This window comes from Bufo gargarizans, chromosome 6 (assembly GCF_014858855.1).
Source record: "Bufo gargarizans isolate SCDJY-AF-19 chromosome 6, ASM1485885v1, whole genome shotgun sequence".
NCBI lineage: Eukaryota > Metazoa > Chordata > Amphibia > Anura > Bufonidae > Bufo > Bufo gargarizans.
Window position 1 is genome coordinate 36,210,559 of NC_058085.1, and position 17,972 is coordinate 36,228,530.

At 45.5% G+C, this 17,972-nt stretch overlaps 1 pseudogene; it reads left to right on the forward strand.

Annotated features, from left to right (window-relative positions):
- The window catches only part of LOC122941946, a 119,370-nt pseudogene that overhangs the window by 42,335 nt on the left and 59,063 nt on the right, over window positions 1-17,972 (forward strand).

Below are 17,972 nucleotides of genomic sequence, written 5' to 3' on the forward strand. Positions count from 1 at the left end.
GTAGCTGTCGGGTAAAAGGGGTGATTTATCAGAGTTGTAAAAATGGATGATTATTGGCTTTCAGGCCCCGGGTGGCACTATTTCTGAAACTGCGTAGTGTGAACTGTTCTCATGCTGCTGTGGGGAAAGTGTATGATGAGTGGACAAATTGTGAAAAACTAATGTGGAAACTATGAAGCACCATGTGCCATTGATGTGAGAGATGAACGTCAGCTACGAAGGTGCACGAGAGTGTACTGACACCCTACGGATGGTGGAAAAGCTCACAGCGAAAATGACACGGAATACCAGAAATTTGTCTAAAACGACAGTTCAGGGACTCTACTGCGTATGGGGGCTCTGAAGCAGATGGATGATCTCTTGGACCTCCGCTGATTGACAAAGGTTTGACTTCTAGGATAAGTTATAGATGGATGCTGGCTTGTTAGGCAAGAAACACCCTGCAACCACTGCTGGAGGAACACAGCTGGTGGTGGCAGAGTTATGGTCTGGGCAAGGTTTTCGTGGGCTACTCATCCATGTGAAAGAGACTCTCCACCAATTAGGGTTTGAAATAAGTCCATTATTGCAGATCACTTACACCCATACATGTTGATTGCCTTCCCTGGGGCGGATGAGATCTTCCAGCAAGAGAATGCAACATGTCACACGGCTAAAAATGTCCGACATTGGTTGGAAGAACATGACCAATACTTCCAAGTAGCCCCCTAAATCTCCAGACCCGAACCCAATTGAGCATCTGTAGGACCACCTCGATGGTCTTGTTCACTCTGTGGATCCTCCCCCACTCCTCCTCCAGCAGGTGGGGGTGCACTGCAAATCAGTTTGGCTCCAGATACCCGTGACAACCTACCATAACCTTATTGAGTCCACCCCAGCCTGTCTAGCTGCTGTCCATGCTGAACACAACAATTAAGATATTAGCTGGTGGTCATAATTGTCACGAACTAGCGAGTGTGAACTCACTGTGCCACGTGTCCTACCTCCTTCTAAGGGCGTTGTCTAAGTGAACCCCTCGATCTTCACAGTACCCCTGATGGTGCAGATAGACTTTCCTGAGGGGAACACCAGGTCTCTACCTCTTGAGGAGGATTGGAACACGAGGCAGCTGGTCCAGGAGGTACCTGAGGTACAGGCATTGTCAGCAGGCTGAGTCGTAACCAGGAGCATCAGTGCAGGACCGAAGGATGAGGCAGTGGCGAAGTCAAACAGGCAATAGGTCAGGGCAGGCGACACAGGTACAGATCACGCAATCCGGATCGGCAACAGGAGAGTCAAGTCAAGCAGGCAGGGATCAAACAGGTAGCAGAGTCCATGAATACAAGTACGAGTCAGGAACACAAGAAGATATCAGGAACCTTAGCAGGACACAAGGACCATGACACTGAGGCATCTGGGAAGGGGTCTCAGCCACTTATATATGTGCAGGAGCGCTAGGATTGGTCAGCGAGATCACATGACCTAACCCATAAAGCAAAGGAAGTGATGCGCGCAAGCCCTTAAGGAAGTGCTGCAGGGAACAAGCAGCAAGCATGCTGTGGCCAGGGCTGAGAGGAAACTGTGGAGCGGATCCCAGAACAACGGCACACCCCAGGACTGCAGCGGTGACTAGAAAGCACTGGCAGCATATCACTGCGGTAATCAGGATACAGTGGCGCACAGCAGCCGCTGTTACATTAATAATGTGACTCGACAGTGTATTTACCAGGTTTCTAGCAATCTATGAACTAACTATGAACCTATTACAAATAAAGTGCAGCCATTATTAAAAATCCTACATTGTTGACCCCTCAGATAACTAGATATGTACGATCAGTATTACAGTAGATAAATCGAACTCTCTACCACATATATATACAGAACTCTCTCTTGCTTCAGTGAATTTTGTGTGGCTTTTATTCTGAGGTGTTGTTATTCACACTCAGAAGTTAACCCCTTGCCGACATCCAGCGTAATAGTATAGCGGATATAGGGTTTTTAAAGATAGTCCCCTAGCCACCCGATGCCTACTGTTTCACATGGCAGATGCTCTGTGCTAATGTCTGTGATTGGTGATAATGCTGATCGCCGATATTTAACCCCTGAGATGTTATTATGAAAGGTGACCATGGCATCTAAACGGTATAAAAGACCTGAAGAACACCTTTCTCTGGAGATTGGGGAAGAAGTTCCATAGTAGTAATAGGTTAGAGCCTATAGAAGACTTCTAGGCCTATTACAGTTATATTCCAATGCAGGCATCAGAATATACTGATTCTTGTATTTTGTAATGGATTACAAATTTCACACAGCAGAAGGAGCCCTGAAGGCTGTGTACACCTTCAGGGGCATTTTTTATGATTGCACTTTGCTAATTTTGGGTTTAAATCATATTTTCAATGCTCAGCTGTTCCTGAGATACAATACAAGAGTTAAAAAAAAACACCCCCTGGAAATTAGACCTAGGATGGAGAAGATTAGGCCACATGCTAGAACTTTAAGAACACCTTAAAAGGGTTGTGCAGCCAGTTATATTGATGACTTTCAAGACGATGCGCAGTGTAATTTTAAAGAGGAAGCAGTGCTTGTACGAGCGTCGCCTCCTCTTTAAACAGCTGATCGGTGGAGGTGCCAGGAGTTGGACTTCCATGGATCAGATATCCTGAGGATAATCAATAGTGACTACAAAGCTCCTTAAAAAAAAAGACACAGAGGAGATAGACAGACTGCACAGGCCAGGAAGGATGCTACATTATTGCCTTCCAGAAAGATGTAGAAGGACACAAGTGGGCACAAACTGCTGGAACAGAACCACGCACCAAGTGAGCCTCCCAAAAGCCTTGCCCTCCAGGAGTAGAGGGACAACGATGGGAACAGATCACTGGCGTAGTACTATGTCATAATGGGAATAGCTGTGACAGGGCTGGATGACAGCTATGACTCGGTTGCAGTCTGATTAGAAGCAACTGGGTAATCCACAAAGGGGATGGATTTGCCTATATGTAAAGTCCAGTTTAAAGCCCACACTCCAGGAAGATATAAGTGAGGGAAATTAAGATGTAGAGTTACTGGGGATAGAAATACATGGTGGGACAAACATCAAAATACTGTTAGGAGTTTGTTATAATCCACCTAATATTACATAGTCCACAGACAATATACTAAGGGAAATAGACAAGACAGCAAAGCATAATGAGGTGGTTATTATGGGGGACTTCAACTTCCCAGATATAGACTGGGAAACTGAAAGCTGTAGATCTTATAAGGGAAACAGATTCTTGTCAATAACCAAAGACCTTTCCCAACTGGTTCAGGACCCGACTAGAGGGACGGCCAGACTGGATTCAGTATTAACCAATAGAACTGACAGAACAACAGATGTGCATGTTGTGGGACACCTGGGAAATTGCGACGGTAATATAATACATTTCCAGATGTCATGTAGGGTGTTTTTTAGCACAAAAATGCTGAACTTCAGAAAGGTGAAAAATGATATCTTACAGAGTCCCTTAACATTATTAACTAGGATGATGTCCTCAAAAATAAGAATACAGGCCCTAAATAGGACACTTTTGAAAGCATCCTAAATTTCCATTGTGACAGTAACATACCTTGTGGGAATAAAAGGGTTGGGAACAGAAAAATAAACACGGTGAATAAATAGAAATGTAATGGGGCAATAAATAACAAAAAGAAAGCATTTAAATTACAAAAACTAAGTAAAAAAATTTGAAAAAATAGAAAAAGGTAGCCAAGCTGGAGATTAAAGAGTGATGAGGGAGGAGTTGTAGAGAGCAGCACCCCCGCCAATCAGCTGTTTGAAGAGGAGAAGGTGGGTCACAGTCCAGGGTATAAAATAGATGCTGGGAGAGATCTCTGTGTTGACCATTGATAAATTTAACTATAGTTATTAGATCTCCCCCTTTTTCTAAACTAAATAACCCTAGTTTGCTAATCTTCCTGGGCCCTGTAGTAAACCCATTCCTGTTTAGTATGTACTGGTGACTTGTACTTTTCCTTCCCATGTGCATAACCTTACATTTGTCGGTGTTAAACCTCATCCGCCACTTCTCAGCCCAAGCCTCCAATCTATCCATATCCATTTGTAGAAGTATACTGTTCTCTGTAGTTTGTGTATATATACAGTACAGACCAAAAGTTTGGACACACCTTCTCATTCAAAGAGTTTTCTTTATTTTCATGACTATGAAAATTGTAGATTCAAACTGAAGGCATCAAAACTATGAATTAACACTTGTGGAATTGTATACATAACAAAAAAGTGAGAAACAACTGAAAATATGTCATATTCTAGGTTCTTCAAAGTAGCCACCTTTTGCTTTGATTACTGCTTTGCACACTCTTGGCATTCTCTTGATGAGCTTCAAGAGGTAGTCACCTGAAATGGTCTTCCAACAGTCTTGAAGGAATTCCCAGAGATGCTTAGCACTTGTTGGCCCTTTTGCCTTCACTCTGCGGTCCAGCTCACCCCAAACCATCTCGATTGGGTTCAGGTCCGGTGACTGTGGAGGCCAGGTCATCTGGCGCAGAACCCCATCACTCTTCTTCATGGTCAAATAGCCCTTACACAGCCTGGAGGTGTGTTTAGGGTCATTGTCCTGTTGAAAAATAAATGATGGTCCAACTAAACGCAAACCGGATGGAATAGCATGCCGCTGCAAGATGCTGTGGTAGCCATGCTGGTTCAGTATGCCTTCAATTTTGAATAAATCCCCAACAGTGTCACCAGCAAAGCACCCCCACACCATCACACCTCCTCCTCCATGTTTCACGGTGGGAACCAGGCATGTAGAGTCCATCCGTTCACTTTTTCTGCGTCGCACAAAGACACTGTGGTTGGAACCGAAGATCTCAAATTTGGACTCCTCAGACCAAAGCACAGATTTCCAGTGGTCTAATGTCCATTCCTTGAGTTCTTTAGCCCAAACAAGTCTCTTCTGCTTGTTTCCTGTCCTTAGCAGTGGTTTCCTAGCAGATATTCTACCATGAAGGCCTGATTCACACAGTCTCCTCTTAACAGTTGTTCTAGAGACGTGTCTGCTGCTAGAACTCTGTGTGGTATTGACCTGGTCTCTAATCTGAGCTGCTGTTAACCTGCGATTTCTGAGGCTGGTGACTCGGATGAATTTATCCTCCGCAGCAGAGGTGACTCTTGCTCTTCCTTTCCTGGGGCGGTCCGCATGTGAGCCAGTTTCTTTGTAGCGCTTGGCGGTTTTTGTGACTGCACTTGGGGACACTTTCAAAGTTTTCCTAATTTTTCGGACTGACTGACCTTAATTTCTTAAGTAATGATGGCCACTCGTTTTTTTCTTTACTTAGCTGCTTTTTTCTTGCCATAATACAAATTCTAACAGTCTATTCAGTAGGGCTATGTCATGGAACCATGAACCAGACGTACAACAAGAGATAAGTGGAAATAAGAAGGCTTTATTGAAAATCAAGCTGTAAGGCAAAAGTCCAAACGGATGGCTAAACCGAAGCAGGGTCTTGCGAAGCCAGAGGTCAGGAACCAGAAGGGTAGTCAGACGAAGCCTGGATCAGGAACCAGCAGGGTAGTCAGACGAAGCCTGGATCAGGAACCAGCAGGGTAGTCAGACGAAGCCTGGATCAGGAACCAGCAGGGTAGTCAGACGAAGCCAGGATCAGGAACCAGAAGCAGCAGCAGTCTTAGAAGCATGTGAACACAGGAGGACCAAGCAAGGAACTGAAGCCACAGACCTCCTATATATATGAGCTAGGCATCCAGCTCCTCCCAGTGGGAAGGAGAAGCCGCAGGGTGGGAGGCTACAAGAAACCCAGAAACCAAGATGGCCGCCAGCACATGTCAAACGAAGGAGAACAGCAAGAAGGTAAGACCATGACAGTACCTCCCCCTCAAGGGCCCCTCCTCCGCGGAGTAAAGAACGGTTTCTGAGGGAAGCGTGCGTGGAAGGCTCGGAGCAAGGCAGGAGCATGGACATCTGCGGAGGGAACCCAGGAACGCTCCTCTGGACCATAACCACGCCAATGGACCAAAAACTGCACCCGACCGCGGACCAGGCGTGAGTCCAGGATATTGCTCACCTCATACTCCTCACGATTGCCCACTTGGACCGGACGAGGCCGAGGAACCGAGGAAGTGAAACGATTACACACCAGTGGCTTCAACAGGGAGACATGAAACACGTTGGAGATCCGCATGCCAGGAGGAAGCGCAAGGGCATAGGCTACCGGGTTTACCCTGCGAAGCACTCGGAAGGGACCAACAAAGCGAGGCGCCAGCTTGGGAGTGGGCACTCGAAGGTTGAGGTTGCGGGTGGACAACCATACGCGGTCTCCGACCTGGTAGGAAGGAGCGGGCGCTCGTCTGCGATCAGCCTGGAGTCTCTGGCGCTGCGCAGAGACCTCAAGGGACCTCTGGATCTGTACCCAAGAAGCACGTAGGACGGAAAGGTGATCCTCCACAGCCGGAATATCCTGGGGAGAGAATACCTCCGGTAACACGGCAGGTTGGAACCCATAATTGGCCATGAAGGGAGACGTCCCAGAGGAAGAGTTCACCGCCGTGTTCCTGGCAAACTCAGCCCAAGGCAGGAGGTCAACCCAATTGTCTTGGTGATCGGAGACATAGCAACGAAGGAATTGCTCCAAGGCCTGATTGGATCGTTCTGCGGCCCCATTGGACTGAGGGTGGTAGGCCGAGGAGAAAGAGAGATGAATCCCCAACTGGGAGCAAAAGGCGTGCCAGAACCTGGACACAAACTGACTCCCCCGATCCGACACAATCTCCTTGGGCAAACCGTGCAACCGGAAGACCTCCCTGGCAAAAATCGAGGCCAACTCTTGTGCAGAGGGTAACTTCTTGAGAGGAACACAGTGGCACATTTTGGAAAACCGATCCACAATCATGAGAATGACCGTATGGCCTCGGGATGCAGGGAGGTCCACAATGAAATCCATCCCCAGGTGTGACCATGGACGCTCCCCGGTGGCTATGGGTTGCAAAAGGCCCAACGGAAGGTGCCGAGGGGACTTACTCTGGGCACAAACGGAGCATGCCGCTACATATGCGGCGATGTCGGAACGTAGAGAAGGCCACCAGAACAGACGTGAAACAGCCCAGGACAGCTGATTCTTTCCAGGATGCCCCGCGGCCTTGGAGTTATGGTAGGTTCGCAACAACCGAGTGCGCAACTCCTCAGGCACAAAACATCTGCCGTTGGGTCTCCCAGAGGGAGCACCAGATTGAGCCGCCAAAATCTGCTCACCCAGGGGAGAGGTCAGGCTGGTGCGAATAGCGGCCAGGATCTGATTCGGAGGTATGACCGAAGTCGGAATCGACTCCTCCCCGGACAGCTCGGAGTACTGCCGTGATAAGGCATCCGCTCTGATGTTCTTGGAACCGGGTAGGTAGGAGACCACGTAATTAAAACGTGACAAGAACAGAGCCCATCTGGCCTGACGTGGTGTCAATCTCTTGGCCTCAGAGAGGTAGGTCAGATTCTTGTGGTCCGTCAGGATGAGAACCGGAACCACCGAGCCCTCGAGCAAGTGCCTCCATTCTTTAAGGGCCTGCACAATGGCCAATAACTCCCTGTCACCAATCTGATAGTTGCACTCCGCGGAAGACAGTTTCCGGGAGTAAAACCCACAAGGAAGCAGAGGACCCTCTGGTGTTCTACGCTGAGACAGAAGGGCGCCTACTCCCATCTCAGACGCGTCCACCTCGAGGACAAAGGGCAACCCAGGGTTGGGATGCGACAGAATCGGAGCCGACACAAAGGCGGACTTTAGAGCCTCAAAAGCTCGGATGGCCTCGAGCGGCCAGACCTGGGGATTACTGCCCTTCCTGGTCAGATCTGTGAGAGGCTTGGCTAGCATGGAAAAGTCTGGCAACCAGCGTAGGTAGCGAGGATGGCCCTGTACCGTCAGAATTCATGGCTTGGTCCTAATGTCATGGAACCATGAACCAGACGTACAACAAGAGATAAGTGGAAATAAGAAGGCTTTATTGAAAATCAAGCTGTAAGGCAAAAGTCCAAACGGATGGCTAAACCGAAGCAGGGTCTTGCGAAGCCAGAGGTCAGGAACCAGAAGGGTAGTCAGACGAAGCCTGGATCAGGAACCAGCAGGGTAGTCAGACGAAGCCTGGATCAGGAACCAGCAGGGTAGTCAGACGAAGCCTGGATCAGGAACCAGCAGGGTAGTCAGACGAAGCCAGGATCAGGAACCAGAAGCAGCAGCAGTCTTAGAAGCATGTGAACACAGGAGGACCAAGCAAGGAACTGAAGCCACAGACCTCCTATATATATGAGCTAGGCATCCAGCTCCTCCCAGTGGGAAGGAGAAGCCGCAGGGTGGGAGGCTACAAGAAACCCAGAAACCAAGATGGCCGCCAGCACATGTCAAACGAAGGAGAACAGCAAGAAGGTAAGACCATGACAGGCTATCAGCTGTGTATCCACCTGACTTCTCCACAACGCAACTGATGGTCCCAACCCCATTTATAAGGCAAGAAATCCCACTTATTAAACCTGACAGGGCACACCTGTAGAAGTGAAAACCATTTCAGGTGACTACCTCTTGAAGCTCATCAAGAGAATGCCAAGAGTGTGCAAAGCAGTAATCAAAGCAAAAGGTGGCTACTTTGAAGAACCTAGAATTTGACATATTTTCAGTTGTTTCACACTTTTTTGTTATGTATATAATTCCACATGTGTTAATTCATAGATTTGATGCCTTCAGTGTGAATCTGCAATTTTCATAGTCATGAAAATAAAGAAAACTCTTTGAATGAGAAGGTGTGTCCAAACTTTTGGTCTGTACTGTGTTTGTATATATATAGATAGATAGATATATATATATATATATATATATATATATATATAGAGAGAGAGAGAGAGAGAGAGAGAGTACACTGTTCTCTGTAATGTGTGTGTGTATATAATATATATACACAGTATACTGTCCTCGTGTTTTTCTTTTTTATTTGATGGATCAGAAAAACAGAACGCAAAATTGGGATGTGAACTCAGCCTTACTATGTTAAATTAGTTTTCGGGTCCCCTGGTGCGCTCATATTAGTGCTGTTAATAACAATCACTTACTAGGCAGGAGTTGTAAATCCGGTTTTTGGTGTTTTTTCATGTGGATTTTTTATTTTTTTTGCTAAAGCTGGAAATAAAGTAAGGAGCAATATAAAGTACCTGATCTGCTTTTTGTTATCCACTACTGGCTTCTAGCTTCTATGCTGAAAATTGCTAATCATTTCCATTGACTTCTTTGTACGGTACATGACCCTGCTCTGTGTTAAAATTCATGTTGCCACCAGGGAGTGTGTGAGGTGGGACACCATGTGATAGCTCTTACTCACAGGTCCCTTTATGATTCACCACTGAGAATTTCACTAAAAAAGAGTGGTGACAGAACCAACAACAACAGCCTAGTGATCCAACATCATGACCTACTGGTCCTGGCTACTGGTCTACTGATAGATTTTGATCAGTTCTGTTACTTCTGTTTAGTTGCTTTATCACTTTGGACTTGTATGAAAATTTTTATGAAATGTTTTTAGAATTGTTATAAAATATCAATATTATATTAATGTTGTAATATTTACACAAAATCAGCTTTACTCTTAGCAGATGACTGTCCCAGGAGCTCAGTGGAACATCTGATATCTTCAGATTTTAAAACAGATGATTGTGGAGTCACAGAAGATACATATGAAGAGCATATCATTATCTCAGATGTACCCCAAGCCTTTCACAGCAAAGATCCATCATCTGATTCTTTAGACCAAGTACAGTTTTCTGATTCATTACAGTCTGTAACACAAAATAAATGTTACAGAAGAAGTGTTCAACCTCAAAGAACACACATAGGGAAGAAGCGATATTCATGTTCAGAATGTGAGAAATGTTTTGCAGATAAATTACATCTGGTTATGCACCACAGAAGTCACACAGGGGAGAAGCCATATTCATGTTCAGAATGTGAGAAGTGTTTTACAAATAAATCGGATCTTATTAGACATCAGAGAATTCACACAGGGGAGAAGCCATTTTTATGTTTAGAATGTGGAAAACGTTATAACCAGAAATCAGATCTTGTTATACATGAGAGAATTCACACAGGGGAGAAGCCATTTTCATGTTCACACTGTGGCAAATGCTTTATCCAGAAATCAGAACTTGTTATACATGAGAGAAGTCACACAGGGGAGAAGCCATATTCATGTTCAGAATGTGGGAAATGTTTTGCAGATAAATCACATCTTGTTAAACATGAAAGAACTCACACAGGAGAGAAGCCATATTCATGCTCAGAATGTGAGAAAAGTTTTGCAGGTAAATCACAACTTGTTGTGCATCAGAGAAGTCACACAGGGGAGAGGCCATTTTCATGTTCGGAATGTGAGAAATGCTTTACAAATAAAGCAGATCTTATTAGACATCAGAGAATCCACACAGGGGAAAAGCCATTTCTTTGTTTAGAATGTGGGAAATGTTTTATCCAGAAATCAGCTCTTCTTACACATCGGAGAATTCACACAGGGGAGAGACCATTTTCATGTTCAGAATGTGGGAAATGTTTTAGCCGGAAATTACATCTTACTAGACATCAGAGAATTCATACTCCCAGGGAGAAGCTTTAACCAAAACTTAGCTCTATCAAAGCAGAGAACTTACGGAAGGAAAAACATTTTTATTCCCATGTTGTATCCACAAATCACATATTAAACATTAAGAGGATTGACAATTTCATAATCAAAATTCCTAAGCGCCCATAAACTGAAGGTCTCGACTACCTGTTCTTACTTCACCTCTGGTGCTGTCTCAGAAAGCCTCTGTCTTTCCATTCATAGTGTAGAGACCACGACCACCTGGTCCATGCTAAAGTAGCTGGTTACAATCATGTAGCTTACTCATTGGACTGTCTTCACATCTGTCTTCCCTGCCTTATCCTCTTCTGTGTAGGTGCTGGGCTTATTCAGCTACTGTCCAGTGCCTGCACATAAAAGGATTTGGCAAAGCGGACAGCAGAGATAGCCATAACATTGCCAGCTTACTTGCCATGGACAGGACAGCCATGGGGTCTGCCCTAGTGTAAAGAATCCCCTCAATGTGCAGAGATACCAGATATAGGTATATGACAGAAAGACAGAAGATCAAGTGACAACCAGTCTTTATATAGTAGAAACACAGGTCATCAGAGTAGTCGGGGAGTCAACTACTTCTACTACTCTTTCTGACTGTCTACTAAGAGGTTAACCCCTTCATATCCCATCAATAAGGTGCTTTTATTTTTTCCCAAAAACATATCCTGTTCTCGAGCCCTGAGATAGTTAAGAAACTACTGAACGGAACTAAGTAAGTGTCCCTGCTCTGTAATCAGCGGATCTATCACTAGTTTATGATTCTCTTACATCGGACAGAACAAACCAGTTGACAGATTCTCTTCACCTTTATATAACTGCATCTCATAACATCTTGATAGCAGTCCATAACCCCTTCCCCCTGTAAATTTGCAATTCTACTATGCCTTTATTTAAAATATATATTTGTGGGAATTTTATGTATTCTCATGAGTTTGGTATATTTAGTATTATGTTCAGGAGAAACGGGGCTTTCATTTAGTGGTGTATATATTATGGGTATTCTTATCCGTTTTTTTTTTACTTACAAAAAGGCAAAAAAGGGGGGAAAATGCAGTTTTCTCCAATTTCATGTGCAATATTTTTATATTTAAAATATATATAGTTTTTACTTCTGTATGCCTCTTGATTTATTTCTGTGTTTGTCCTGATTACATATAGTAGATACCAAATATGTTGATATCCTATATGAGTTATGTCTTATTTGTGTGTGTGTATATGTAGAAAGGCCATTAGGCCTGAATTTGTGGGAGAAGTTAGTCCCCTACTTAAACACCCAGCCCCTACTCACCTCTGCCGTCGAGTTCAAGTGTTCAAGCACTTCCGGTTCGTGTGTGTCTGCAGGTCCGCGTCACTTCCGGTTCGGGTGTCCGACATTTTGGCGGCACGGGGTGTTTCGGCGGTCCGGTCTTGACTCTCCAGCCTAATCGTAAGTCACAGCGCTATTTCCGGTCCCCACCACACCGCACGGTGGTCTCATCAAGGAACCGGAGCGCACATGTCGGAAATTCACAGGGGACCACCCGCGGTCCCCCTCACGTCAGCATCCAGGCGGTTCCGTGCACCCGCCTGGGGTGGGGAGGGTTATCATGCTGTTCTCACTATGCCGCAGCACGTGGGAAAACCTAGTTCTGCATAGCAGACCTACCTTCCACAACCTTTCCTTCACTCCGGTCTTTGTATCAAATCGCATACCCAGTTTGGCCTGTCAGCGCCACCTAGTGGCTCTTAGGTGTATTTTCAGTTTTTTCCACATTATGTATTTCCCCAGCACCTAGCTATAGCAGCAGCTAGTAGCACACTTACTTGGAAGTCACCACGCAATAACTATTCGCACAATAGTATACTATGCCTTTACGTACAAAATTAAGCTCAGCCCTGTAAAATAAGCTTTTTTTCTCCACAGATCGTACTGTGTAATTTAAAAAAAAACAACAAAAAAAAACAGGTTCGCTTTCTGCAATAGCACCGACCGGTTTGCTCTTTCTTATGAGTCAAAACCCTGATTCTTGTTCATAATCCAGGTATAGTTCATTTTTATCCCACTCTTCACTTCCTCACATAGTACCCCCATACGTCACGCTCGCTCAGTTTTACATCTGTCTTAAACCCTTAGGTCTCTTCTGTCATTAAAACATCAAACAAGCTTTACTTCTCCTAAAATAATCGCTAGACCCTGGTTCTCGTCCCTTATATCCAGGTATAGTTTTGTTTCCACACTTCAGTATTTTATTTTTTTTCAGTTATGTTCAAGGCAGCAGGCAGCCCTCATTGTCATTTACCACGCTCGCTTATCACTCAATCATGCCCCCAGTAGTTCATTAGGCGCTCATACGTCACGCTCACAGATCTACATCTGTCTCAAACCCCCTAGGATTCGTCGACGATATCAACTACCGCTGGGCCTGTCTTCCATATACCCAAAGATCAAATCCCCGGGTATAATCACCATCAAGGTTAGTATCCTACCATCACAAAAAAATTTGACAATTATCCCATAGATGGTACGTGAACTGGCTCACAGGGTCTGGGTGTCAGACCTAGCTCACCGAGGCATTTACTAACCATCTCCCACCTCAACACGGAGGTACGGCCCAACGCCCAAATCATAGTTAGACGCCTCATTCGCTCTTCTATAGGGCCATAGTCAGGGCCTCACCTCTCATGGCCACACGTTTTGAACCTTTTAACCGTCATCGAGAGGCCAACATCCCACCACCATATCTGTGGCAACGTAGTTCACCTCGCCCAAATCATAGATAGAGCCTCTCACCGCCACTTGGCATTAGCAGGGTCTCATCCGTCACTAGTCTAAGTTAAGTTTTTCGCTTCGGCATTAACCTTACAGTCCAGTCCCCCCCCCCCCCCGACCCCTTGAATTTATTTATTTTTCTCAGACGCCCCTACTAAATCCAACTCATCAATTCATTTTCTAGAATGTCGCAAGATACGTCTCCCATGAATGAGGTTCCTGATGAGGATATAATATCCACTCCTATCAGACCAGTATCCCCAGGAGTATCTCTCGCCCCTTCTACCCCTACGTCTTTGAGAGCATGGACTATACCCAAAATCACAACCAAACTTAGGCTCAGGGGTATCCCCTTTCCTGCTACGGCCAGAAAGGTGGAATTATACAGACTGTTAACCAACCAAGCCCCTGAACCTAGGCCAGGCACAAGCTCTCAAGGTCAACCTTTTGGCGCCGGCGTTGCCACCCAGGACACCCTTGCGGCAATCCTGGCCAACCTACAGACCTTGAACAGCAGGTTAAGCAAGGTGGAAAGTGCCATAGCCTCCCCAGGTAACCTTCCTGATCCTTCAACCCTTGTCCCGGCGGTACCTACGGCACCAGCACCCGTCCCCACGCTTCCCCCTCCAGCTCCTGCTCCAGTCACGTCACCTTTCGTGTCACCAGCTCACTCCGTCCCAGACTCCATTAGGAAAGAAATCCTAGATGGGAAGGACGTGTGTCTGGTGTCATTACTCATCGCCTCCCAAGACATACTGGAGAACAGGGCTTACAATTTTGGCGATATCTCGTGGTTCTTAAAACCAGAGACCCAAGGCTCAACAAGAAATTGTCGATTTCCAATTTCGTGTTAGCCTTCGGGATATACCGTGACGTCATCTGCTCTGTATATCCCCTCAGGAGAGAGGAACTGGACCTCTATATCCATAAAGTTGTGGATTTGGGCGTCAAGTACGGGGGCTCATCTTTTTATGATTACCATAAATTGATATCAGCGAAAGCGGCGACACATTTTAAACAGTTTAATGTTAGAATTAACTGGTGTCAAATGGATACAGAATTATTCTGTCGCCATTTCGCTGGTCTTAGGCCCCCGTCCTGCGCCATTTGCAATTCCTCTACCCACTTGGCCGATTTGTGCCCTTCTACGGCCGACCCATCCACCCTCAATCCTCTTCCACTCCTCTCCTTAAACAGGAAGGCGGACAGCGGGATAAACTGGGGAGGCCCCATCTCCTTTTTGGGAAAGGCTCAGGTGTGCAACAACTTCAATGCAGGTTCCTGCAGCTTCAGCGCTTGTAGATTTTTGCACATCTGCTCTATCTGTTTCAGGGCACACACGAAGAACATGTGCCCGGCCAGGTTGTCCCCTAACAAATGACTAACCGACGTTAATATCGACAACCTGGTTTTTTATTTAAAAAATCATCCAAGTAAACATCTGGTGGAGTATTTGATAACAGGTTTCACCCAGGGCTTTCTCACGGGTCTCGTGGCCATTCCCCCAAGGATACTGGAATGCCCCAATCTCCTATCAGCCTGCCTAGACCCGGAGGCCACGGACGTTCTCCTCTCCACAGAAGTAGCACAAGGTTTCATGATCGGCCCCTTCACCTCCTCACCGTTTTCCTCCTGGCGCACAAATAAAAAGCGTATGATTATTGATTTATTGGCACCACACTCTTCTTTTGTCCCTAGCATCAACGCACTCATTCCCGCAGACGAATTCTCACTACAATACGTAAAAATAGACGACGCTATACAAACCATCATTTCAACTGGTAGCAACGTTTGGCTTAGTAAAACAGACATTACCAACGCATTCAAATTACTGCCCATGCACCCATCACTTTGGCACTTGCACGGTGTTAAATGGCGAAACAGATACTATTTTTCCACGCGACTCACTTTTGGGTCCAGAAGCAGCCGTAAGCTGTTTGATATTTTCGCAGAAACTCTATGCTGGCTGCTCCTGAACATTATTAGGTGTCACGCCGTCATTCACTACTTGGATGACTTCCTCATCATAGAACCAAGCACACGCACGCCCACAGATATCCTCAGCACCTCTGCTCTTTTCGCCACCCTCGGGGTACCCTTGTCTCACGCTAAAACCATTGGCCCCACCACTAAACTCACTTTCTTGGGGATAGAGCTGGACTCTGGTACCTTCCGCACCAGCCTTCCCCCTGAGAAACTGGTCCGCCTAAGAGGGGATATAGATATGTTCCTGCGGAATGATGTATGCACCAGGAAAGAACTTCAGTCCTTATTAGGGTCCCTGAATTTCGCGATGCGCATCGTTCCGCAGGGTTGATCCTTTGTGTCCAGGCTCCTCTGTCTGCTTCACGGGGTTCCAGACGCCTCTCCGATTCCTCTCCCTGCATCTACACTGACGCTGCAGCCAACACGGGTTTTGCAGCTATATTTGGCAAACACTGGTTCAGGGGTCACTGGCCAGCAGAGACGGATGCCTTGCCAGGGTTTAGAGAAACTTCAGCTCTGTTTGAGATTTACCCCATTGTGGCGGCCGCATACACTTGGGGTCACCTCTGGTCCGGTAAGGCAGTAAAATGTTATTCCGACAACTCGTCAGCTTGCGACATCATTAACAAAGGGCGCTCTTCCTCTCTTACCATCATGCGGCTGATTCGCAAGCTGACCTGGTTGGCAGCAACCGTCCAGTTTCACTTAATTTGCCTTCACATCCCGGGCATTCACAACACGGCTGCTGACGCTCTGTCTCGATCTCAATTTCAGGTGTTTTTCCAGGCACTGCCGTCAGCCCAGAACGCCAAAATTTCACGAGTTAATCTTGGGTTGAACACACTCATGCACCATGCTAGGACTCTTACGCACCAAGCACTATCACCAAACACTACTATCACCTACAGTAGGGCACTTACCATTTTCAACAAATTTACAGCTGAATTTGGATTACAAGGTGATTTCTCAAACCAAACTATGGTGGCTTTTGCCTCTTTTTGCCACTTACACTTAAAACTATCCCACAACACAATAAATTATATCTCACGGGGGTGCAGCATCACAGCCTCTCAAATTTCCCTAACAATACCCCCTTTCTGTCATCATACCCCATCAAGAGCATCTTAAAGGGGATCTCTAAAGTATCGGTTCCACCTATCACCACCAGGCTACCTATAGATGGCCCTATCTTTAGAGCACTTAGCAACCTCTTTGACTAATCCCCTTTTGATCCCAACACTAACCTGGTGATCAAATCTGCTATCTATTTGGCTTTTTATGGGTTCTTAAAACCTAGGGAATTTACCGTTGTTTGTCAAGGAGATACCACTCACAGCCTTAAAACCTCACAACTCACTAAAGTAGACGACCATTACATTCTCACAATCCCATCTACCAAAACTAATCAGTCCCTACACCCCACTATCATTCCTCTCTTTCCAACAGACAATGCTTGGTGCCCATTTAAGACACTAGACCTCTTACGGTCAACCTATAGCACGCACTTATCAGACTCACCACTCTTACAACTACAAGGGCACCCACTCACTACAGCAAAATTCACCACACACGTCAGAACCTTACTGGGAAAATTGGGTCACAACCCAACTTCATTCTCCGGGCATTCCTTTCGTATAGGAGCCGCTTCATCAGCCTCTAGCACTAACACCCCGGTCCACATCATAAAGAGACTGGGTCGCTGGAAGTCCTCCTGAATTTGTTGGAGGAGTTAGTCCCCTACTTAAACACCCAGCCCCTACTCACCTCTGCCGTTGAGTTCAAGTGTTCCCACCCACCAGCACCCCTTGGCACATACAATTCCCCTTGGTGGGCCCTCTTTTATCTACAGGCCCACTCAGACGTTGGTTTCGGCACACCACAACCAACTTCTATCTCTGACATTATCCATTACATATTAAATTCCGAGCACAAATATATATATATATATATATCTCATGTTATGAATCATGTATCTGTCACATTTTCCTTGTTAAACTCCAGACGCCATTGTGTATACAGGATACAATAGTGTGCTTAACTACATTTGTATATAAGGTTTTTCTGTAATGCCACTAACAGATTGGAGCTGTTTAGATACAGGATGTTGTTACACTGGAGGGGACAATCAAAGTCTTTTGCGGACAAAATGCCCAAACTGTCCTTCCTTCCATTTAACTCAAAGGTGTCAGTAGAAGTAATTAATGGCACACACAACATGTCTACAGCTCATCCCACGCTTGAGAGGAGGGCATATGATCTATAGATCCAAAAGATACTTCAAAAACTGTTTTGTCTTAATTCACATTTTGTAAAAAAAAAAGAACTTATGTCCTTATTATCAGGGAACTTATGATATATTAGGATTCTTAGCCTTAGGAAACCTACAGAATTACATATTGAAAGGTTTAATTATATATTTAATATTTAATATTTGTGTTTGATATGCCTGGGTCTTTCTTAGAGATACCTTCAAGAAATTGAGGGAGGCTGGCTAAGGCTCCTATAAAAATTACAAACTGAAAACCACACATGCTCAGAACCGTTCCACATTATTTGCATTGAAATCAAAGTTATTAAAAAATGACCTATTGTTTAAAT